This window comes from Manis pentadactyla, chromosome 14, assembly GCF_030020395.1.
Source record: "Manis pentadactyla isolate mManPen7 chromosome 14, mManPen7.hap1, whole genome shotgun sequence".
NCBI classification, from domain to species: domain Eukaryota; kingdom Metazoa; phylum Chordata; class Mammalia; order Pholidota; family Manidae; genus Manis; species Manis pentadactyla.
This window is the reverse complement of record NC_080032.1, coordinates 75,408,699-75,432,461: the sequence shown is the minus strand read 5'-3', so window position 1 is coordinate 75,432,461 and position 23,763 is coordinate 75,408,699. Positions and strand designations below refer to the sequence as shown.

At 39.8% G+C, this 23,763-nt stretch overlaps 1 long non-coding RNA gene and 1 other non-coding gene across 2 annotated transcripts; one reads left to right on the top strand and one right to left on the bottom strand.

Moving 5' to 3' along the window:
- Window positions 1–2,283: 2,283 nt before the first annotated feature.
- Window positions 2,284–2,418, bottom strand: LOC118914599 (small nucleolar RNA SNORA52). The gene has a single exon (XR_005025679.2). It is a non-coding gene; the product is annotated as a small nucleolar RNA SNORA52 (small nucleolar RNA).
- A 4,660-nt stretch (window positions 2,419–7,078) lies between these two features.
- On the top strand, window positions 7,079–18,409 carry LOC118914442 (uncharacterized). The gene is made up of 3 exons (XR_005025615.2): window positions 7,079–7,242; window positions 17,813–17,897; window positions 17,983–18,409. It is a non-coding gene; the product is annotated as an uncharacterized LOC118914442 (long non-coding RNA).
- Window positions 18,410–23,763: the final 5,354 nt, after the last annotated feature.

The window sequence follows — 23,763 nt, the reverse complement described above, 5'->3', positions numbered from 1 at the left end:
AATGCCTACATCATTCACCTCACTTCATCTCATCTCATAGGCATTTTATCATTTCACATCATCACAAGAAGAAGGGTGAGTACAGTGTAAGATATTTTGAAAGAGAGGGAGAGACCACATTCATGTAACTTTTATTATAGTATATTGTTATAATTGTTCTATTTTATTATTAGTTATTGTTAATATCTGACTATGCCTATTCATAAATTAAATTTATCATAGGTATATGTGTATAGGAAAAAAAACAGTATATATGGGGTTTGGTACTATTTCAGTTTCAGGCATACATTGGGGGGCCTTGGAGCATATTCCCCATGGATGGGGGATTACTATACTATGAGCTACAGTAATCAACACAGTGTGGTATTGGGGGAAGAATGCACAAATAGAATAGACAAATGGAATAGAATAGACAGCTCAGAAATTGACCCATAAATGTAGTCACCTGATGTTTGATAAAGGATCAAGGGCAATACAGTGGAGCAAAGATAGTCTTTTCAACAAATGGTGCTGGAAAAAATGGACATCCACAAAAAATTAAGATGCAGAGTTCATAAAATTAACTCAAAATGGATCATAGCCTTAATGTAAAACACAAAACTATAAAACTCCTAGAAGATAACATAGGAGAAAGCCTAGATGGCATGGGGCATGGGATGACTCTTTAGATACAACACCATGGGCATGATCTGTTAAAGAAACAATTGATAAACTAGACTTCAGTAAATGAAAAATTCCTGTTCAGCAAAAGACACTGTCAAGAGAATGAGAAGATAAGCCACAGACTGGGAGGAAATACTTGCAAAAGACACATCTGTTAAAGGACTATCATCCAAAATATCCAAAGAACTCTTTAAACTCAACAATAAGAAAAAGATCAGGTTTTAGAATGGTCAAAAGGCCTGAACAGACACCTCATGAAAGGAGATATATAGATGGCAAATAAGTATATGATAAGATGTTCCACATCACATGGCATTAGGGAAATGCAAATTAAAATGAGATACCACTAAACACTGATTAGAATGGTCAAAATCCCAAACACTGACAACATCAAATGGTGGTGAGGAATAGGAACTCTCATTCATTGCTGGTGGGAAGGCAAAATGGTGTAGCTACTTTGGAAAACAATTTGGTAGTTTCTTACAAAACTGAACATACCCTTACCATATAATCCAGCAATTGTTTTCCTTGGTATTACCCTAAGGAGTATGAAACATATGTCCCTACAAAAGTGTGAACATGTATATTTATAATGACTTTACTCAGAATTACCAAAACTTGGGAGCAACCGTAATATCCTTCAGTAGATGAATTAATAAATAAATTGTGGTACATCCAGACAATGGCATATTATTCAGCCCTAAAAAGAAAGTAGCTATCAAGCTCTGGAAAGGCATGGAGGAACCCTAAATATGTATTTACTAAGTGAAAGAAGCCAATCTGAAAAGCCTATATATTGTATGATTCCACCTGCAGGACATTCTGGAGAAGGCAAAACAATGGAGACAGTAGAAAGATCAGTGATTGCCAGGGATGGGAGAGTAGGGAGGGATGAACAGGCAGAACACAGAGGATATTTAGGGCAGTTAAAATACTCTACATGATAGTATAATAAAAGGTATGTCATTGCGCCTTTGTCCAAACCCGTAGACTGTATGCCACCAAGTGTGAACTATAATATAAATTAGGGACTTTGGTGCTTATGATGTGTCAGTGCAGGTTCATGTCTTCTTACAAATGTACCACTTAGGTGTGGATTTTGATAATTCAGGAGACTATGCGTATGCAGCGTCTTATGGGAAATCTCCGTACCTTCCCCTCAATATCTCTGTGAATCTCAAACTGCTCTAAAAAAAGTCTTAATAAAAGAAAGAAAGGGTGGGGGTGGGGAATTGGAGGAAGGTGGACAAAAGAGACAAACTTCCAATTATAAGATAAACAAGGACTAGGGATGTAATGTGCAACATGGTGACTACAGTCACTGCTGTGTGAGAGTAAATTCTGAGTTCTCATCTCAGGTGAAATGCTCTTTTCCTTTCTTTTCATTGTATCTATATGAGGTGATGGATGCCAACTTAAACCTACTGAGGTGATCATTTCCTAATATATTGTAAATCCAACCACACCTTAAACTTATACGGTGATGTATATCAGTTCTCATTCAAACTGAAAAAAATAAAAAAACAGATGGGGATTTTATTTTGGTCTGCATGGTCAGAGGGAGGGGTTTGTATCTAAGCCATTCACAGAATTTTTTTTCTTCAACCCTGCACCCCCACTTCATGCCTAGAAGCACCCACTGCAGGGACCCACTGAGTCCTTGCTCACTCTTCTGGTGAAGCTTCTAAGGGTGCTCGGGCCCACAAGGAAAACCTGGCAGGCCCCTGGCTGACTGAAGCAGGTTAGGGTGGACCACATTTACAGATTTTTGAATGCAGTTTTCCTCACCTACATCCAAACTGATCATAATCATAAGCTAAGAAAGACTTTGATTTAAGGCTTGAGACACCTTTTAATACCTGTGCCCCAAACAAATCATCTTAACTATGTAATCTTAAACATTCTGTTTAAATAATTATTCTACTATCTCATTTCATTTTTCTCAAGAAACAAGGGAAGTAGATTTTTATCAACAAAACTAGTGAGTGAGCGTTTGTTTATTATCCTTATATGAAAATACTCACGCTAGGCTTTTCCTTTGTTTTCTCCTGAACAATGACTTTGGAATGAAAATAACTGATGGAAAAGCAAAGTGAAATGTTGCCTCAGAGCTGGCTCTGTGCCAGAGCTATTCATGTCCTAATTTTTACCTCATAGAGGCTGCTGTGAAATTCTGGCTTGGTGGGTGGAGATGCTAGTTTAAGATTCAGGACCCATTCATCCGTGCAAGAGTTGCAAAGGGACTTTTCTCAACAATACTAGGACTAAAGCCAGCTGAAGGAGGGTATGGTGGGCGGGGCAGCAGAGGGGGGCGCCGCAGGCTTCACAGGGCGCACGGAGACTCAGCTAATGGACCGAAAGCTGCTCGGAACTTTGGATTATGTCAGCCCGCGCCTTACCTAACAGCCACCAAGTCCACAGCACACGTATTTGCAATGATTTGTCAGAGACAGAACGGTTCAGTTTTATTTCTCTGAATAGGATCCCATCTTTCCATCCTTCGATCGGTTGGTACTAAGGACTCAGAAAAAGGCAGGTCTCAGCTGGGCTGGGACACTGGTGCTCTTATCTGACAGGGGAGGTATCTATTACACGACCGGTTCTATTCCCTGCCCAACTACTTACATGTAGTGAGGCCACAGATAAATTGCTTTATCTGTCTCTGATTTCTCTTCTGTATCTGTAATCTGAAGATTAAATAGAGTTATACCTTCTCCTTACACTCTTTAGTGACACCCTTGTGAAGATAAATTGAGGCTGAATTGTAATGTGCCTAGAAAGTCCCAAGAGCTCTGAGAATAAAGGCTATGTATAAATAAAAATGTATTATGAGTGGCTGCATTTTAATAAAGCCTTTTATATTTTACCCTCATGACCGTATAGAAAATCCTAACTGTTGAATACCAAGCAGATCTTTTTCTCCCCCAAACAACTTTCCAAATTCCTAAGTTTGCCCCTAGGAGATAATAACCATAAAGGAGATAAAATTCGTCTCTGTGCTCCCAGGTTCCCCATCCCTTCTCAGGATGGTACATCTGTGCTCCCATTACAAATGGGTTTAGGGTTTTCATGGACTCTCAGCCTCCTTTACACTCTCAGCCAAGGATTTCATAAATGTAAACCTAATGTGTGATCTTTCAGTATTTAAAAAAAATTTTAAATAGTACACAGTCTTTAGCTAAATGGTTTAACTTAAAATGAGATTTGCAGGTTTCATCTGAGAATTAGTGGGGAAGTCTTGTGTTTTTTTTTCTTTGAATGGTGGTAGGGGTGAGGAAAGAAGGGAAACAGCAAATCAGAGCTTCTGAAATCTTGCTACATAGGTACAAGTATTAAAAAAATAGTGCCAATATTGTATTGAACATTATACACATATATATTATTAGCCATATATGTACACTATCAAATGCAAGCTTCACTGACGTAGATGGTATTCAGTTTTTTGTTTTTTTAAGAGATGAGCGTACTGAAGCTTGAAGAGAGTGAATAACTGTCCGAGATTACACACACGTAGAAAAAGCTGACTGGAGGTCAAATTTCACCCCAAGGTTGTTAACTCCCAAGTGCCTTTCTTTCCATGTACAGTATTGAAGCAAATCATAATTACATAGAACCGCTGCTGGGGTTAACTTTGGACTCACCCCCTTTGGCTGAGTTCCTGCTGGTCAAGCACACGTCTGCGCTTCTGGCTCTCTAATTCTTGCCACTAAAATAGGCATGTGCATATTCAACACGTTCTCCAAAAATAATGATGCTGTGGGGAAATGTCAATACATCTTCAGTATCTTGCATATGACATGTCCTTTGGTATCTTCAGCATTTCATCAAATTAAATGATGAGTGTGTTTTCATTAAAAATCAGGAAAAATTTAGCACCATAATACATGTTTATATATGACTCCGTCCAAAGGCCTTTTCTTTATCAGCAATTTCCTTAATGTATGTGGCATTTTTCCTAAATCTCTCTTTACTTCTGTTACAGTGTATTTTTTTAAGTTCTCTTGATTCTTCTTCAGTCAGTTCCGTTATTTTTGTTGCTGGCCCTTCTTTCTCTTTAACATGTATGTCTCACAGAGCTCTTCTATAAGAATTTTGTTATGTTTTTCCTTCCCAGTACTTCTTAAACACTGCAGTCTTTTTTTAAAATTGGAATATAGTTGATGTCCAATATTATATTGGTTCAGTTGTACAATATAGTGACTTGATAGTTGTAAACATTACTAAATGAGCATTTGCAATCTCTATGTTGGCTTTTCTTTCTTTTCATCATGAACCTTGATTCAGGCAATACAGACTTGCATTTCCACCCATCCTCCTTGCCTTTCTGTAAACTTAATGCTTGTCTCTCTCACACACTAACACGCATGCATCCTATTCAGCTCAGGTTCTGTGTGGCCCACAATATGCAAAATTACTATTCCACAGAATACACAATCACTGAGGGTTTTTTCCTATAATCAAAAAATTATAAGTGATAGAGACACATAGCAAAGGCAAATTCCTAACAACATTAGGGATACATAGTGAAGTTCGTTAGTAAACTTAGCCAAGTGGAGTCATTCTCTACCGTGGTGAGCGTGCAATTTTGTTTCCTTATGTGATCTTCTCACATCCACGGGCTCCTTTCTACTCATTTTCAGTTCTTTGCTCACTCATTTCATGACTCAGCTGTCTCTCAACAGAAGTATTAATTGGGGCCATGGATGACACGTCCTCTTACCACGTCCATTCCTGCCACAGCCAGTACTCTGGTCGTTTGGTCTTTTATCCCGAACTCTCCCTAACCTAGAGATATTTTAGAGTGTTTCAGGTTTCACAGTATGTCAAGTTTTAAACTCCTGGTTTTATCTATGAATATCCTTCTCACTAACCTGTCCTAAAGTGGAGGGACTGTCTCCTACATAAATAACGGCCCCTTTTTCTCTGGCTCCCACTTAACTAGAACATATTGAAAGTTTTAAGAGAAAATAGTTAAAAATGCATTTCTTTACAAGTTGTGTGGTCTGCCTCACTATGTAGTAGTGAAACACTGTCGAATTTCCCTCCCACGTGAAGCTCCATCGAAATCGGGCAAAGTTAGCAAATTACCTTTTGAAGATTCACTTTTACCTCTAGGGTACCTTATGGATGGCCCTAATTGAGATCCATAGAAACTGACTGCTGTTCCTTTAAACAAAAGGGAATTTATTTAAGACTTGGGTGACAGGGATGGGGTGAATAGAGTGCTTGTCTATTCAGGATAACAGGCTAGGAGGCTGTGAGGCGAGGCTCTGGAGCAGAGAGAGGCATAGGCAGCTTGAGAGGACCAGGAAGCAGAAAGGACAGTAACCAGCCCCGGCAAAAGACGCCTGGTTAGCACACCTCTTCTCTTTTGCTGCCCCTGAGGTGGAATCATCTCTGCAGTGTTTCCTACATTCTTGCACCACTGACTCAAGATTCATAGTCCCGAGAGAGACAACCTGCTTGGCCACGGTTATCAGTCATTGGGCCCTTGGGTCCGCCAGAGAAAGGACCTGGGTCCCTTGGCTTCCAAAGACGGCAGCTGTCCATCTACCATGACCACATACAATGGCAGAGAGGTAGTTTCCTGATAGGAAATCAGGGGAAGGTGAATGGATTGGGCAGCCAATAAAGACCAATGCCCACGAAGGAAGTAGTGTTTTGGATTCACTTGTTTATTTGTTGAGATGTCATAGGGAAGTAGAGTCTAAAGGCACCTTTATGAGTCCCTCAAATAATATCCATTACGTACTTATTTGCCATAGGAAATATTTCTAAGGCGCATACCTAAATAAATATGTCTGCCTCATAGGAATTTACAACAGTATACACAAACAAGTAATTCCCACGTGGGCATAAGTGATTGCCTCTGTTTTCTCAATGTTTTCTGCATTGTATGTGGGGCTGCTGTGGGAATGTGGAAAAGGAGGAGAGAAGAGGGCGAATAAAGTTGAATGGGGACAAAGACAAGAGAGGCTACGCGGGAACAGATAGGAGTGTGTCAGCACTTTACATATGTTATCTGCAAGTCTATTTATTTGTGGAAGCTCAGAATTGATTTTCAAACCCTTTAGGGAACCTGCATCCTTTCTGCTATCAACTTTCTTCCTAGATGCCAGCAAGTGGGGTTTTGTGCATATTGGGCCAAGCATTTGAATAGGCAAAAGAGTCACATGTTTTTAACTACCCACTTTTCCTTCAGCAATTTCTTTCCCTATTTTATGCATTGCGGCTCATGAGTTTCAGTAGTCATAAAGATTCATTTTTCAGAAGGGCAGATCAAAATTAAGAGAACTGTAAAACCATTCAGCACCCATCATTTTTCTTATAATTAGCAGGGAATCAGCTGAGGGCACAATGAAATGCACATACTTCTGACATCCTTTATGCTTTCCTTTTTTTTTTGCAGGTGACAAGGGAGATTGGGCTGTTCATTCTCCAGTTTGACAAGCTGAATATTGTCAGGCAGACGTCTTCATTAAGTCTGTGTAGGAAGAGGGAAGAGCATCAAAGGGAAGAAGTGGACAGTTTTCCTCCAGGTCCTCTGGAGAGGTGGTTATACATCCTGCAGGATGATCTGTGAGTACAAGAGTCATTTCTAGTATTTTGTATGAAATGGTACTTATTTTTTAGGATTAAAAACACCTGTGGCAAGCATTGGGTGGGGCCCAACGCTGCATTTTGTAGTCTTGGGTTACACAGCGTTGACCCTTCAGGAGGCAGTAACAATTGAGACAGACTTCCATTTCCAGGTATTTAGGCCATGGACCAGAGCAGAGAGGTATATAGGTGAGGCTAATCAAAGGTGGGAAGACTGAAAGTGAGCTGGAGAAACATCCCCACCGACAGCGGGGCTTGATATGAAGGATGTCTACCAGTTGAGTCATTTCTGTAGCAGTATCTATTTAATTTCGAACCTGTCCATGCGAAGTTAAGGAAATAACTACTCAAATGTGTGTCCTTTCGCCGTTTTTTAGTATTCTTCATTTCCCTTCCTCTTTCCTGAGGCCCAGTAGGAAGATCAAGACAGTCTTCTCTCTATAATTTCTTGGATTGGCTTCTGTGCTCCTAAAGGCTTGTCAAATACCCCTTCTCAGGATTTCTTCTTGTTTTTGATTCTTTGGTTCTTTGCAGGTTATCTCACATCCTCCACACTGGTCATATTATAATTTTTCTTTAAGCAGCAAAGGATCTCAGCAACTCCTGAGGCAACCTCTTTCTGTAAGCAACTCGGCCACCTCAGCAGGATTGGGTGAGAAAACAGCATCACAGCGAGACGCTTATTTTCTGCTAGTCACATACCTGGAATGACCAGGAGCCTACAGTCAGAGACTGCAGACTAAATCCAATGGTAGCTATTTTGGACAAATACCTGCTCTAGTAACTTAGTTATACTTTGTGATAACTACCATGCGTCTTTAACAATGAACTGCGGGTGATCAAATTACGCTTTTCAATCATCATGATAACGTGGAAGGATATTATAAGAGCAGCAGCTGTGAAATGCCATGTGCTGGCTGATCACCCAGAGGATCAGGGTGAAGAAAATAGTGTTGCCAGGAAAAGGCGTGTTTCTTTTCTTTTCTTCTTTCCTCTATCTTTTACAATTGCAGTTTCCATCACAAACCAATAGGAAAATGCCCACCACACATTTTAGCACCAGCCCTGATCTTCCTTCCCTTCCTCGGATAGCACCAACCTTGAGACATGAAATAGAGAAAATAGTGTAATGAACACTTTGGATGCTGTGATCAGGGAGTATTATAGTCAGGTTTAAAATTAAATGGAATGATGGGGTAGGGATAAGGGAAGAAAAGATGGACAATGACCAGTCACTTTAAAACAAAGCACATCAAAAATGGAACAAAGTAAATTAAATGTAAAGGTTTTTCATTTAAAATTACTTCTAGTATGTCAGGAAACCTCTACCAATTTATAGATGTCAAACAAAAGATTAAAGATAATACAATTCTAATATTAATGCATCCAAGAATTTTTTGAATGCCTGCCAGGCACTGTTCTCATTGCTGGGGACTAGCAGTGAACAGAGCAAAATTCTCGCTCTTGTGGAGCTTGTATTCTAGCGGTGGTGAAAAACTAGAGACAATAATTAAACAAGTAAATATACGATATGGTAGAGGGTGAAGAGTACTACAGAGAAAAATTAATCAGGGGAAAGGAATGGTGGTGGTGGTGAGGAGCCAGCTATTTTATATAGGTTTATCCACAAGAATCCCCAAGGAGAAGGTGGCCTTTGAGCACAGAACGGAAGGAAGTGAGGGAGCCATCTATGTGCCTCTCTGGCCAAAGAGTGTCCAGGCAGAGGAAAGAGAAAGTGCAAAATCTGGGATGAAAGAGCATGCTTGGTATGTGTAAGGAAAAGCAAGAAGGCTGGACCTAAGTAAGGAGGAGCTGTAGGAGATGAAGTCACAGAGGCAGGTGGGTGGGGGGGGAAGGTCAGAGCGTGGGAGTGTTCATTCATGTAGAACTTACAGCTTTGCAAAGATCACTGGGCTGCTATTTTGACAACACACTGCTAGGGTTGGAGACAGGGCAGAAGTAGAGAGACTAAATAGCAGGTGTCTTAGTTCAGGCTGCTATTACAAAGTACCTTAGACTGAGTGTCTTATAAACAACAGAAATTTATTTCTCATGGTTCAGGAGGTTGGAGGTCTGAGACCAGGGTGCCACTATGGTCAGGTTCTGTGCGGGCCCTTTTTGGGCTGCAGACTGTGATGTCTTGGAGTATCTGCAAATGGCAGAAAGAGGGAGAGAGACCTCTTCGGGGGTGTCCCTTTATAAGAGCACTGATCTCATTCATGAGGGCCCCACTCATGGCCTAATTACTCACAAAAGCCCCACCTCCTGTGCCATCACACTGGGGGTTAGAATTTCAACATACGGTTTTTGGGGGACACGAACATTTAGTTACAGGGGGTTAATACAAATTGAAGCTAGAGACAATCGTTATTTGGACTAGATTTTGCATCCCTTGAGATGTAGGGAAATGGTTGGCTGTCATAAATAAAACTTCTATGAACATTTATGCGCAAGCCTATGTATGGCTATATGCTCACATTCCTCTTGATGAATATCTTAGAGTGGAATGACTGAATCACAGGACATTTAAGGTGACTTTTGATAGAGCTGGATTAATAGCTATGAATCTGTTACTATTTTCAATTTGTTGTCCATGTTCTTCATTCCTGTTTTTGTATTCCACACATTTTCTGTCTTTCAAGCATTTTATATGATTCATTTTTCTCTCCTCTCAGCATATCAACTATACTTCTTTTTATTTCAAACATTTTTAGAGCTTGAAATATACATTTATCACTAATCCAAGAGCACTTTCAAATAAGTGCACACCACTTCATAGGTAGTGCAAGTACCTTGTAATAACAAAATATTCCTAATTCCTTCTTCTCACCCCTTGAGTTCTGTCATCCCTTCACTTGTACATAAGCATGCATAAGTATATATATGAACAATGAATTCACTGTTGCTATTATTATCTTGAGCAAACTGTTATTTGTCAGGTCAACAAAGAAAAAAACAACAAAAATTTTTATTTTACTACACTTATTCGTTCTCCAATGTTCTTTTCTTTACATGTACTGGATTTATGATGTAAATCATTTTCCTTTTTTATGAAAAATATTAACATTTCTTGTGAGGAGGGTCTACTAGCAACCTATTTCATCAATTTTTGTTTATTTCTCTTTCACTTTTGAAGGATCATTTTCTAGGAAGCAGAATTCTCTAAACTGGTGGGCTTTTTTCCTCTCAACACTTTTCTTGTGTATTTTCTGAGAATTTGGAGATAATACTTATTTTCCACTGGCTCTTTAGAAGGTTTTCTTCTTTATCTTTTATTTTCTGAAGCTTGAATATGATATACCTAAGTGTAGGGTGTTTTTGTTTGTTTCTTTTTAAATTTATCCTGCTTGGAACTCTCCGAGCATCCTGGATTGTGGCTTCATGTTCGACATTAGTTCATGGAAACTTGTAGTCTGCATTGCCTCAAATTTCTTCTGTTCTTTTCTCTTTCTTTTCCTTCTATTACATATATGTTGCATCTTTTGTAATTACCCCACAGTTCTTGGATATTTTGGTCTTTTTTTTTTCAGCCTTTCTTTTTGCTTTTTCAGTTCTGGAATTTTCTATTGTTACATCATCAAGCTCAGAGAGTCTTTCTTCAGTGATGTCCAGTCTACTAAACCATTCTCCATTTCTTTTACAATGTGTCTAATCTGAAGCATGTCTTTTTGATTGCTTTTTAGAATCAAATAGCTGTGTGCTTTTTCTCTTAAAGCCCTTTGCATATTAGTCTTAGTTATTAAAATTCCGGCTCTAATCATTCCAACACACCTTCCATACTGACTTTGGTTCTGATATTGTTTGTCTGTTCAGAGTGTGGATTTTGCTTTTTGGTATGCCTTGAAGGCTTCTGGAATGAGGTGGGCATGTTTTACTTAGTAAAAGGAACTGCAGTAAGTAGACCTTCAGTAATGTAGTGATAAGGTGTGGGGAGAGGAAGGTGTTCTATAATCTTATGATTAGGTCCCATCTTTTGGTGAGCCTGTGGCCCCTGGACTGTGGACTTCACCATGACTTCTCAGTCCCACCCTTTTGCCCCACCTTTAGGTGGGACTGAAATGCAAATGGAGCTAGAGTTGGGTATTGCCCTTCCCTCAGGTGAGGTAGGCTCTGATAAAACCCCATAGATTAGGTTTTCAGGGAGCGCAGAATACCCTGGCATATTTCCAATAGTTCCTATTTTTTCTCTCTGCTGGAAGTATGAGGGGACATGTCTCTGATATTCACTGTGAGGACCTGGTAGAGCTTCTGGAGGAAAAAATCAAGAGAGTGCTGCATCCATGAAGGCTGTCTCCCTGAGTTTTTAACTCTCAGACTTGTCCATTCTGAGATTCCAGGAATTTATTAATCACAGCTCAGATTTTCTTCTTGTTCCTGTGAAGATTTATGTTTGTGATTTCTACTCTATTAAGTTGTGATTCTCCAGATCTACTTGTGTGTTTCTCCAGGTTTGGGGACAGCAGTTTGCCCTGTGATCTCATTTCTCTGGTGGATCTAAGAAGAATTGTTTTTTTCAGTTTTTTTTTCTTTATACTTGTTAGGGTGATTTAGCCACTTCTAAGCTGCTTATGTGCTAGAAATCAGAAGTCTAACCATTCTATTTTGAAAGATCAATGACATTAACTTCTAAAGCAACTTTCTGGGAAGCCACAGAGTTTACCCTTCAAGGCCCGTCCCTTCTGAGGCCCTCGGAATGGCTCTACCAATTCACATGGTCATATGATTTTGTAAAATTACCTAACTTTTATCTGAAGTTGGTTAAGACTCCTGTCTCCACTCAGACAGTCTCTCCCTCACACTTCCTCTGGTGTCAGGCATTTTGGGGTTGCAGTAACTGACAGTCACTTCATATATAATTAGCCATCCCTTTGAAAGAATTGCTTCCAGGAAACTTCTGGTGTCCACCTGGCACTGTGACACAGAAGTGCAAGATCAGAAGTCATATTGTGATATGCATATGTCCTGTCATTCCAGATACTGAAGTATGTGGACAGTGAAAGAGGAGAAAGGTTTAAAAAACAGGAAACTAGTGTGTGGCAAATACGTCTTGTTGTCAGAAGTGTTGAATTTTAAGTAGACTATTCATTTCTCATTATCACCTAATCAGAATGGTTGTTCCCTCCCGTCAGGAATATACTTACTAATGCAGAGGATACAATTACAAATGCACCATATTTTTTCCTTTTTTGGATAAGAATCACACTAAATAATATTTATGTAATGATTACTATGTTTATAGGTCAGAAACTTTAGGAATATTACAATCAGAGAAAAGTCTCCTGACATACTGCATAGTGCGTTCTGATATGTCAGGACATGTCCTAGAGTATCTGACGTATCTTGTACTTAGAAAGTTGGGCAGTTCCAGATGAAATAATACACAAAATTAACAATGGTGCATTAATACAGACTGAAAAATAAGTGCTCCAGTGACAAAATACCTAAAATATTCATCAACTTAGCATGAAGTGTAAGAGTAGTTTGATTACACATTTACACAGCTCAATATAATGGAGCAACAACTTAAAACTGTATTTTAATTCTTCTGTGCTACGATTAATTTTACATGTTTTTCAGAATAGAAGCCCCCCCCACAAAAAAATTAAGTTTCTTAGAGAGGATTGATTATCAGGCAATTAATTAAATCATTATTATATTTTTCCCTTTATTATGTGATGTTTAATATATTTACTTGTGTTTTAAATGGTATTTTGTTGTGATTTATTTTCTTTCCAAACATCTGTTCCCTTTTGTTCCTAATTTCACATTTGTAACTGTCTGTTCTGTTTTCCTTAGAGTGCCCCTCTAAGTTGAAAAACCTCGAGACCCTTAGAGACCTAATGTTCCTTTGCTTCTGTAAACTAAAAATGTTTCTGTCCTATGATAAAGATAACTAAACACACACAAATATCGCCCTACCTCAACTATGTTCTCCAATACTTATGAGATAACTATTTGGCTTTCATTTATGTGGTATATGTTTGGATTATGAATTCACAGAAATTACGCCAAAGAAGAATTTATAGCTCCTTCCCCCTTCAGACATGAAGGTGGGCAGCCCGCAGTGGAAGGCGAGTCACAGGTTTGAGCCAACTCAGAACAGGGGAAGCTGGTGCTGGAGCGGGGACTCAGTTAAAAAAAAAAAAAAAAGTAAACATAGCTAAAAGTCCTACTATTGGTGTTGGAGTTAAAAATAAAGCTAGAAGATATCAGATTTCTGGGAGTAGCCTAATGAATACAGAGAAACAAAGAATCACTGAACTGGAGCTTGATGAGAACCAGAAGCTAAGCATCTAGGAAACAAAACAAACACACAACAAATAAAAAACCCCAAAGAAAAGAACTAGAAGACAAAAGATGAGCTAAGGAAGGGCATATGGTTAGTAGGACTTTCTCTTGGAAAGATTGGAAAAGAACACTTGGTTCCCTCCTGACCAATTTTGATACAAGGAGTCAAAGCCTCTTTCCCTTGTTTTTGCCCAGCCTTAGATTTTGGTCCCCCTGCCACGGGGCTCACATACCTAGTGTGCAGAAATAACATTGTTCTTCCATAATTCCCACAGAGGCTTTGCCACTGGATCTCTTTGAGGCTACCGCTCACCTTTCCTTTTGGGGCCAGTTTATTTCTGCTCAGGTGGAGCTGGGAGTTGCCATTTCCAACTGGCAGCTCAAGTGTTTGAAGCTCTTTGATGTTGATCACTGCAGAAAAAAGAAATGGGTCTACAGATGTTAAAGTATGTGCTATGAGAGTGCAGGGCAGAAAGGGTAAAGAAAATCCCAAATCCGAGGACAGGGCACAGAGTGCTAAAGTAGACAAGTGAATAGTATGGGTGGGACCCCCACGGCAGTGTAAGAGGCTATTAATCAAAACACCTAAGGCTTCATCATTCATTCTTGTACATATTTTTACTATGGATTCTATCTTAAAAGACAGTAAGATTCTTTGGAATTTTTGACAGCGATCAGATTAACAGAATAAAATGTAAAGCTAAGTACATCTCCAAATGGAGAATTCTAAACGGCATTATGAAATAAAGGGTCAGTATTTTAGTAAAACGTCCCAAAATTTCTTGGGACAAATTACCTCCTCTGGGGAGCTCTAAGCATACGACCTTGCTGAGAGTCACCAGATGCTTGATTTGAGAATATTTTGCATTTCTGAGATGAGATGAAGGGCACGCTTTAACACCTCAGATTACAATAACACGGGCTTACATTTCAGCTACTTTAATTCACATCAATCTCATAATTGGGCAGAAACATTTTCCACCCAGTGTGTGTTTGCTCTGGTCACACCAAGAATTCTATTTTTAGAAAAAATTGTTTGGAAAAGAACCACAACCACAGATTTCAAAAGATGCTTTTTTTTTTTCTTTTTGTAGTGATTGTTTGGGTAAGACCCTCTGGAGCTCCTTTTTTTAAAAAATTAAGGTATCATTGATATACGATCTTATGACGGTTTCACATGAGCAACATTATGGTTAGTGCATTCACCCATATTATCAAATCCCCTGACATATCCCATTACAGCCACTGTCCATCAGTGTAGTAAGATGCTGTAGAGCCACTACTTGTCTTCTCTGTGCTATAGTGCCTTCCCTGTGAGCCCCCTACATTACGTGTGTTAATCATAATGCCCCTCAGTCTCCTTCTCTCTCCCTCCCTACCCTTAGTCCTGAACCCCTCCCCTTCGGGAACCACTAGTCTCTTCTTGGAGTCTGTGAGCCTGCTGCTATTTTGTTCCTTCAGTTTTACTTTGTTGTTATCCTCCACAGATGAGTGAAATCATTTGATACTTGTCTTTTTCCACCTTGCTTATTTCACTGAGCATAATACCCTCTAGCTCCATCCATGTTGTTACAAATGGTAGGATATGTTTTCTTCTTATGGCTGAATAATACTCCATTGTGTACATGTACCACATCTTTATCCATTCATCTACTGATGGACAGTTGGGTTGCTTCCATGTCTTGGCTATTTTAAATAGTGCTGAAATAAACATAGGAGTGCATGTCTTTTTGAATCTGTGATCTTGTTTTCTTTGGGTAAATTCCTAAGAGTGGAGTTCCTGGGTCAAATGATATTTCTGTTTTTAGTTTTTTGAGGAACTGCTTTCCACAATGGTTGAACTTGTTTACATTCCCACCAGCAATGTAGGAGGGTTTTCTTTTCCCCACATCCTTGCCAGCATTTATTGTTTCTATTCTTTTTGATGTTGGCCATCCGAACTGGTATAAGGTGATATCTCATTGTGGTTTTAGTTTGCTGAATAGTGAAGTGGAGCATCTTTTCATGTGCCTGTTGGCCATTTGAATTTCTTATTTGGGGAAGTGTCTGTTCAGATCCTCTGCCCATTTTTTAATCAGGTTATTTGTTTTCTGGGTGTTGAGGCATGTGAGTTCTTTATGTTTTGGATGTTAACCCCTTATGGGATATGTTGAAAAGATGCTATCTTGAAACTTATGAATGCTTTTCAGATTTTAGGTTTAGGGAATGAGACACTAAATAATTTCTAAGGAAGGTCCTATTTGCCAGGACTGGCAAAGGAAAAATAGAAACAAAAAAAAATGTATCCTAGCAAACTCAGGGAAAACTTTTTTCTCTTTACTTTCAGGGATAGAGAAAGCATAAGGGTGGAGAATTATTTGCTGTATCCTGCTACGACTGTATTTCATATTTTGATTTAAATTTGCCCATGTGCTCAGAGGCCTCTTCATAAAGAAAAAGAAAAAAAATGCTGACTACCCAGAAATGTTTATTAAATCTAACAGCACACCCATTACAGATTAAATGCCAGTAGCTCCTTGACTCTTAGCACTTCTTTTCACATCCCAGTATCTTTTCTCACTGAGGTGTATCATTTTTATTGCAGGAAATCCAGAGAAGTAGGGGAGTTAGGCATGCAGGCCAGTTAAAAGCAAACAAACCTCAACAGTTAAACATTTTTGAGAAAACGTTTGAGCTCGCAACGCTTAGATTTGTTGCCATAAAACACGATCCTGAGTTTTCCGATAACCATGTGCCTAAGCTCCTCAGTAATGCTGGAACTGTACTTTTAGTGGAATCTTTAAAAAAAAAAGTCTTACCTTGCTGTCTCACAAGAATAAGAAACAAGAAAGCTCTCTGCTGCTCAAGGGAAGATCTCCTAGATTGATACCTCACCACTGGAAGCTACTTACTGTTGTTGATTTTCATAATTCCAGCAGCTTTGCTATAGAAACACCTTTGGAGAACAGAGGGAGGGATGAAGTGAGGAGCCTGAGCTACGGCAGAGCTGAAACCAGAGGGGAATCAACAGCTGAGGTAGATGCAGCTGGAGAAAAGAGCTCTATTTGGGAAGACAGTGCTTTCCCGGGAGGCTGGTGTGTGATGCACAACCGCAGAATTTAGGGACTGGTGCAGTTAGGCAGAGGTCAGAGGCAGGTTTTAGGAACAGGTTTCAGTCCTGAATAGCAGAAGCAGGAAACAGAAAATCCTGAAACTGGAGCAGGCACATGGCCCAGTACAATGCAGCCCCTGGGGAGGCTGTGGCCTAGGAGCATGGGACATGCTAGGCACAGGACAGCAAACTTAGCAGCAGGATGCAGTGTAGACTCTGCAGCCTGGCGTGTTTGAGCCTACTCTATGCAACCTGCTCTGGGTATGTTCACCCCCAGAATTCAAGGTGTTGGTATCAGGGTCTGCATTTGAGAAATTCAGTGAAGTTTCTGACAAGAGTCACTGAATTGGTTTCCTGTAAATCCACTTCTGTACCATTCTGATTTATTTTAACCAAGCAGTTGGAGAAATCTTTAAAAATATGCCTGAAAATTTCACCCTTTACTTAAATTCCATCGAATGTGTTCCTTTGGCCCTTAGGCTCCAACCAGACCTTAATATGGCCTACAAATCTGTACATCCAGCCATTCTCCTGGTTGGTTTCTGCCTCCGGCCACAGTGGCCTTTCCAGCTGTTTGGTGCCCACGTCCGTGCTTTATACTGTCTGCTCTGCCTGAATTTCTCTTCCCTATTTGTTTGCTGAAAAAGTGTCTTGTCTTTCAGCTTAGAAGCCAAAAGTTACTTTCTCGTGGAAGTGGGACCATGTGAGGTCCGCTGTTCTTAGACTCTCATGTAGCTTTCCTTTTATCTTTAAAGCAGTTAGCAAATAGTGATCAAATAATTATGTGTGTTGCTAGTTTAATATTTGTTTTCTCTGCTGGCTGCAAGCTCTGCTGTATTAAGATCACATCTGTACATCTGTGTTGCATTTGACTGTGCCTACCTATCATAAGGCCTTTTGCAAGGTAGGTGCTTGGTAAATAGTCACTGAATGCTGGATGCATGAAATATGGGTTGAGCATTGCACCATCATACCTGCAATCACAATAGTCCATAGTCTACTCTGCTTGGTTATGAGGCCAGCCCCCTGTAGGATCAATCTGAATAAAGAATCATATCACGTGATATTATGTGAAGTAATATAGCATAACAACAATAATAAAACGAACCATATCTATGGCTTGCTCAATTTATTACTAAATCCATTTTTTCCAACTTTCATTCTTTTTAGAGTTGGAAAAAAAATATTGCTTACAGAAAATGGAAGAGAGAGAGAAAAAAAAGAGACAAGATACCACATCAGTCTTCTGGAACTGGTAAGTCAAATGAAGAAACTTTCTGTACTGGTGACTTTTTCCACGTTCATCCATAAGCTGCTGAATTTGATGTCGCCTTCCACAGTCACACCAGTCCGCAGACGGTATCACCCTCAACAACCTTAGCAGCTTTGGAAAGTTCTAAGAGGCCCTTGTCTCACCTCCTGGGGACGTTCCCTGGAGCTGAAGAGGAGCAGCTGATCCTACGTGAATCCAACAGCAGGCCAAGTGTGTGCAGCATGTCCTGCCTGCTACGTCCTGTGGCTATTCAACCAATCTCTAAAATGTCTCTAGAATCCGTTTCCTCTCCTGACTTCTGTTCATGCTTCGATCACTACCTTGGTTTGGACCCTTTGTCACCCCTTGTATGGGTTCCTTTAACAGTCTAACTAATGTCTTTTTTCCTGCCTTTTATGTCTCCTTTCTGTGATCTTGCCTCCTGCCCTGCAGTCAGAATGAGCTCTCTGAAATGTAAATACAATCGTTTAACTTCCCTAATTAAAGATTTTATGACTTTCAGTTGCTTATAGGAGCACTTTTAAAACATAAAAATAACAGTTGGGTCCAATTTCAAAATTAAAAATATAAGAGAGATATAAAGAGGGGTGGAGGGGACAGGAACTGTGGCCTTTGACCCAGCCCGTGCTCCCATTAGGCCACCTCTTTGGAACCTGCACACCTCTGGGATGACCTGGTTGACCCCACTGAGGCCAGTCTCTTCAGAAAAGCATTCTCGCATCTTTCCGGTCTGACCACACTTCACCCTTCTAGTGTGACCCCTCGCTAGTCCACCCACATACTTTCTTGTCACTGTTCTCCACACTCCATGCTTTCTCTCTCACTTTTACCTTGGCATATTCTAATAGTGCTGACTGGGAAGGCTGTTCTCTGCTGGTGAAAATCGGGACTTGGTTTGACCGTCATCTCTTCTGAAAGGCTTTTCTGACTCCCCCAAGCAGAGCTGGGCTCTTTCCACCCCCCAACACCGGCTCTGCACTTAATCCCATCACAACACTAGCACGTTATATCGTCTTGTCTCTTTATCTGATGTCAGAAAATATTGTATTCATCCTGGTGAGACTAGTGCTTTCCTAATGCAATGTTTGGCTTATGGTGAATGCAAGATGATTCTCTCTGCTTCTCCCAGGAAGTAAAATTCCTAGGGAATGGGTTCAACATAACTTGTTCCTCACTGCCACTTCCCTGCCTACCAAAGTATATAATGGACTGAATATTTGTGTGTCTCCTCACTACCCCAAAATTCGTATGTTGAAGCTTGAATCCCCAGTATGGTGGCGTTTGGAGTTGGGGCCTTTGGAAGGTAATCAGGTCATAAATGTTGAGCCTTCCTGTGTGGGATTATTGCCCTTAGAAGATGAGACGTGTGAAAGGCGATCTCACTCTCTGCCTTGTGAGGATACACCAAAAACGTGGCTGTCTGCAAGTCAGAAAACAGGCTCTTGCTAGATACCAAATCTGTTGGCACCTTGATTTTGGATTTCTGGTCTCCAGAAATGTGAGACAGAAATGTTGTTTAAGCCATCCAGTCTATGGTATTTGTTATAGAAGTCCAAGCTAAGACATACTTATATTCTTAAGATGCTGCCTTTCTTTTCTTCCTAATTTGAATAGACACTCCAGCAAGACATGAATATTCCTCCTTGGACTTTAGACCAGACTTAGGATCACTAAGAAGAGTCTAGCGGGACACTGGGGTCACTCCAGGAGATCTAGTGAAGGAGAAAATGTAACAGAGGTGTCAAGCCTTAAATAAAAGCCTTGCAGAGGAAAACCGAGAGGGATCCAGAATTGGGTTCCTCATGTAGCATCTAGTGTGCATGAGTTTCTCAGACTCCAAAACTCAGATGTGTAAGAAAGGAAAACATGTACATTTTTTTCCTCAATTCCAATTTAATGTCTATTTAGAGATGTGATTCTTTCTGATGGCAGTAACCAGAATTTTCATCAATTCCTGGCAAACTCAGTCAATTCAAGTTTCAAGAGGCATTTAAGTAGTCTTCCTTACGTGGCATTGCCTGATTGCATTTATTGAGTAGCCTCGTGGCTCCAGGGAAGGAGGAAGTATGGGAGCCTTCTTTGGTAGTTATTCCTGCTGTCATTTCCTGAGGTTATCATATATGCTTTCCAGATGCAGACACTTCTTTACGGTAGCTTCCGTCAAGACATTTATGCTCTTACTAATTGCCAGCTGTCTGATCCAAGCTTTCTTGAGTGGTACCATTCCCTTGTCGGGCCTACAGGATTCCTTCACTCTTTGTCTCCTTATTCTCTATCTTTTGTGGGGGTTGTTGTAAACCTAAGTCAGTTTGGTCTTGTACAACTTCAGGATATTTTAGTAAATAATAGTAATCACCCCAAAACTGACTTCCTTTTCATAAATGATGCCACAAATACAGACCTTCTTAAGAAAACATTCATTAGCAAGCCGACTCAAAACATTTTTAGAAACTTCTGTATGAGTGATGAAATCACAGCTTTCTGTTCTTTTAGAGTTATTATCTCTATCCAATTACCTCTTTACAGAAAGTGTTTACTTGAAGTAGATGCAACAATATCCAGGAGCAAAATCCAGTGTCCTTAGAGTTGGCATCAGGCAACCAGAAGTCCTCTGATTCAGTGGCTGGACACGGGTTCATTTGTGGGACAAGCCTCAGGCATTATCGTTCAAGGTACAGGTTACAGGCTGGGGTGGATTTTCACATTCTGTTCTTTAAACAGCATCACTCGAATTCCACTCATTTGTATGACAAGACCCCATTTCTAACACTCATAATGCTGATTAGAGAAGCTTCTAGGTTCTGTGGAGCTACGGCTAACAGAAGGTATATGTTCACACTGGTTCACTCTGGAGTGGACTTCTCTGATTTGCATGTCAGCTGACTTCAGTAGTGCAATTCCTAATTTAGGCAATCTCTTAGTCAGTTCGGGCTGCTATAATAAAAATACCATAGACTTAAACAACAAATACTTATTTTTCACAGTACTCGGGGCTGGGAAGTCCAAGATCAAGGCACCAGCAGATTCAGTTTCTGGTGAGAGTCTGCTTTTTGGCTCATAAATAGTGCCTGGATTTGAGGTAGGGGTGCTGGATGGAGTAAGGTTACATGGATTAGTACTTCAAAATATTATTCTACCTTGTAAGTGTACTTTTCTCTCTTAAGAGGAAATGCAAAAGTCTGTTTTATCACAGGCCAATCAGCAGGAGGTATATAAAATGCTTTTAGCTTAAAAAAAAAGGAAAATTTTCTTTGTGACAAGAGAACCCACTGACAAGTTGGGTACGAGAAGAATTTAAACTGACCTGATGTAAATTTAGTAAGTAAATTTTGGAGCTTTTCCTTTTTTAACATAATGTAGTCTAAACTCATTTTAATTAATCATTACACCACAGAAGGTTGCCTTTTCTAATTAACACATAAAAAGGCAGTGATTATAAAAAACCTGAAACATCTTAATCCCTAAGTATAGAAGCCATGCACAGAGGAGAAATTATTTGAAGAAACTTAATAGTAAGTATCTGGCACATAGTAGGGCCTCACTAAACATTTGTTTTTGAATGAATGATTGAATAAATGAAAGTCTGATACCAAAAGAGCTCATGTTTGTGTACATTAAAACATGCAAAGGCAAGACAACATTACACATTCTAGAAACTTCCAGATGATCATGAGAATTTGTTTCTATAGAAATGATCTTAGAGAAAACAATACACTGCCAAAATTTGATGGAAGAGTGAGATGAAGCATCTCCAGTGACTCCCATAGTAATGAAGCCCAGAGTCTCAGGGTCTGAGGTATTCTCCTGGGGACAGTGGCCTGCTATGGGCACAATGAAAAGGCCCTGCTTTGAGTGTCAGAAAACTGAGTAAGGCAGAAACTGCCTGTAAGAAAAAATTTAGAAACATTTACTAAATTTTGACTCCTAATTTGGAACTTCTGTCACTTGAATGTTGATTGGGAGTAAATTCATTTTTTTTACCTTGATTTCTTTTTGACACACTAATGCAGTAATTTAAAAAGTCAAATGATTTTATAAGGCTTAAATAAAAGTCTCCTACCTTACCTCTCTTTACTCTCTATCCCTCCTTCAAAGGGGCAACCAATTTGAACTCTTTTAACTGTTATCATGTTTATACTGTTATTTCCTACTTTTTCAAGTTTAGGCATTAACTATTAATTTCCATATATAGAGGGTGAGAATTCAGCTTTCTTACCCAGCTACTCTGCTCCATTTTGTCTTTGTAGGGGAAGAAACATAATTTTCCCTCTACCCTTCTAAGTTCTTGGTTGAGACCCCTGTAATAAAAAAATAGATTAGCAAGAGAAAAGTGAACAGAAATTTAACATGTATGCCTCATACATACATGGGAACAGGGAAAAGTGAGTAACTCTATGAGGTGGCTTAGAATTCTAGTTAGTATACCACCTTAATAGGGAAAGGGGTGGTGGTGTATACGTCTTAGGGGAGAGCAAATGACTGTTTATGAAAGAAGGGTGAACGGAGCCATGGAAGAGCAGATGGGAGGTGTGACAGTGTGTGACAAAGTTTGTCTGGCTGTGGTGTCCACTTGTAGTCTCCTGTCCTGTGATTAGTCAATCTTCCTGGTTATTGAAATTCCTGGGGGAAGGGATTTTTGACTGAGTTCCTCTTGGGAAATCTGTTAGGCAGATAAGGGAAGCTCAGAAAAAGCCTCTCCCTGCATTTGCTGTTTTTCAAGGGCTGACATCTCAAAATCATCAATACAGCATAGTGGCCCACTTTGAAATGGAATGTCCCAAACTCCTACAGCCCTATTTTGGGACAGCATATTCTGCTCCCCTTCATCTTACTATCCATCCTCCTAATGTAATGATATCATCATTTTTTGTTAAATTATTACTCAGTGTTTATTCTCACAGGCCTATATAAATATTAGTTCCATCATACAATATGATTACTTTTCCTTTCTGGTTCAACTTTTTTTTCCTCCATGGCACGTTTGCTTCAGTTCGCTTGTTTGGCTTTGTGTGTATCTATCTCCTATTTATCTTTAAAGTGTTCCACAGAGATCTAAATCTCTCAGTAAATTTTAACACATCAGACATTTACTTGGTTTCCATTTTTCTTGGAGCATCCAGCTTATGTTGTAATTAAGAGCACATGGGTCCTGGGTTCGGACCACTTGGTTTGAATCCTGGCTATTTCACTGCCTCGCTGAGATCTCACCTCAGTCTCCTCATCTGTCAAAATGGAGAAATAATAAGGTCAGCTTCATAAGGTAGTTGAGATGACTTAAACATGAACAAATGCAAAGCATGTGGTACAATAACAGGCACATTGCAAGTGATCACTTGTAATATGCCTCCTGTAGCTTCTGTCTTGTTCTAGACTCTTCGTGTTAGTGTCTTGTAGCTTATGTCTCCTCATTCTTGGTTCACTCATCATTTTGGGGGTGTACATCCACTAGTTGTGTTTCTTAAAGTTTAGCTTGTACCCCAATGGCTTGTTAGGACACAGTTTGTAGGGCTCTAGAGCCAGAGTTTCTGCCCCAGTAGCTGAGGTCCCAGAATTTGCATTTCTAAGCAAGCGTCCCAGCAATGCTGATGTTGCTTTGGGTATTGCTGCTCTAGTGGTGTCCTGAGAAAGAGCATGCAAGAGATAAAACTTCTGATTTCTTGCTCATCTCAAAATGCCTTTATTCTGTTATCACAGCAAACTGATAATTTGATGGGTTAGAATTCTTAGTTGCGTATCATTTTCTTTTGGAATTTTGACCGCATTTTAGCTTTCAGAGTTGTTGAATAGCCAATATCATTCTCATTCCTGATCCCTTTGCAAGTGATCTGCTTTTTCTCTCTGGAAGCTT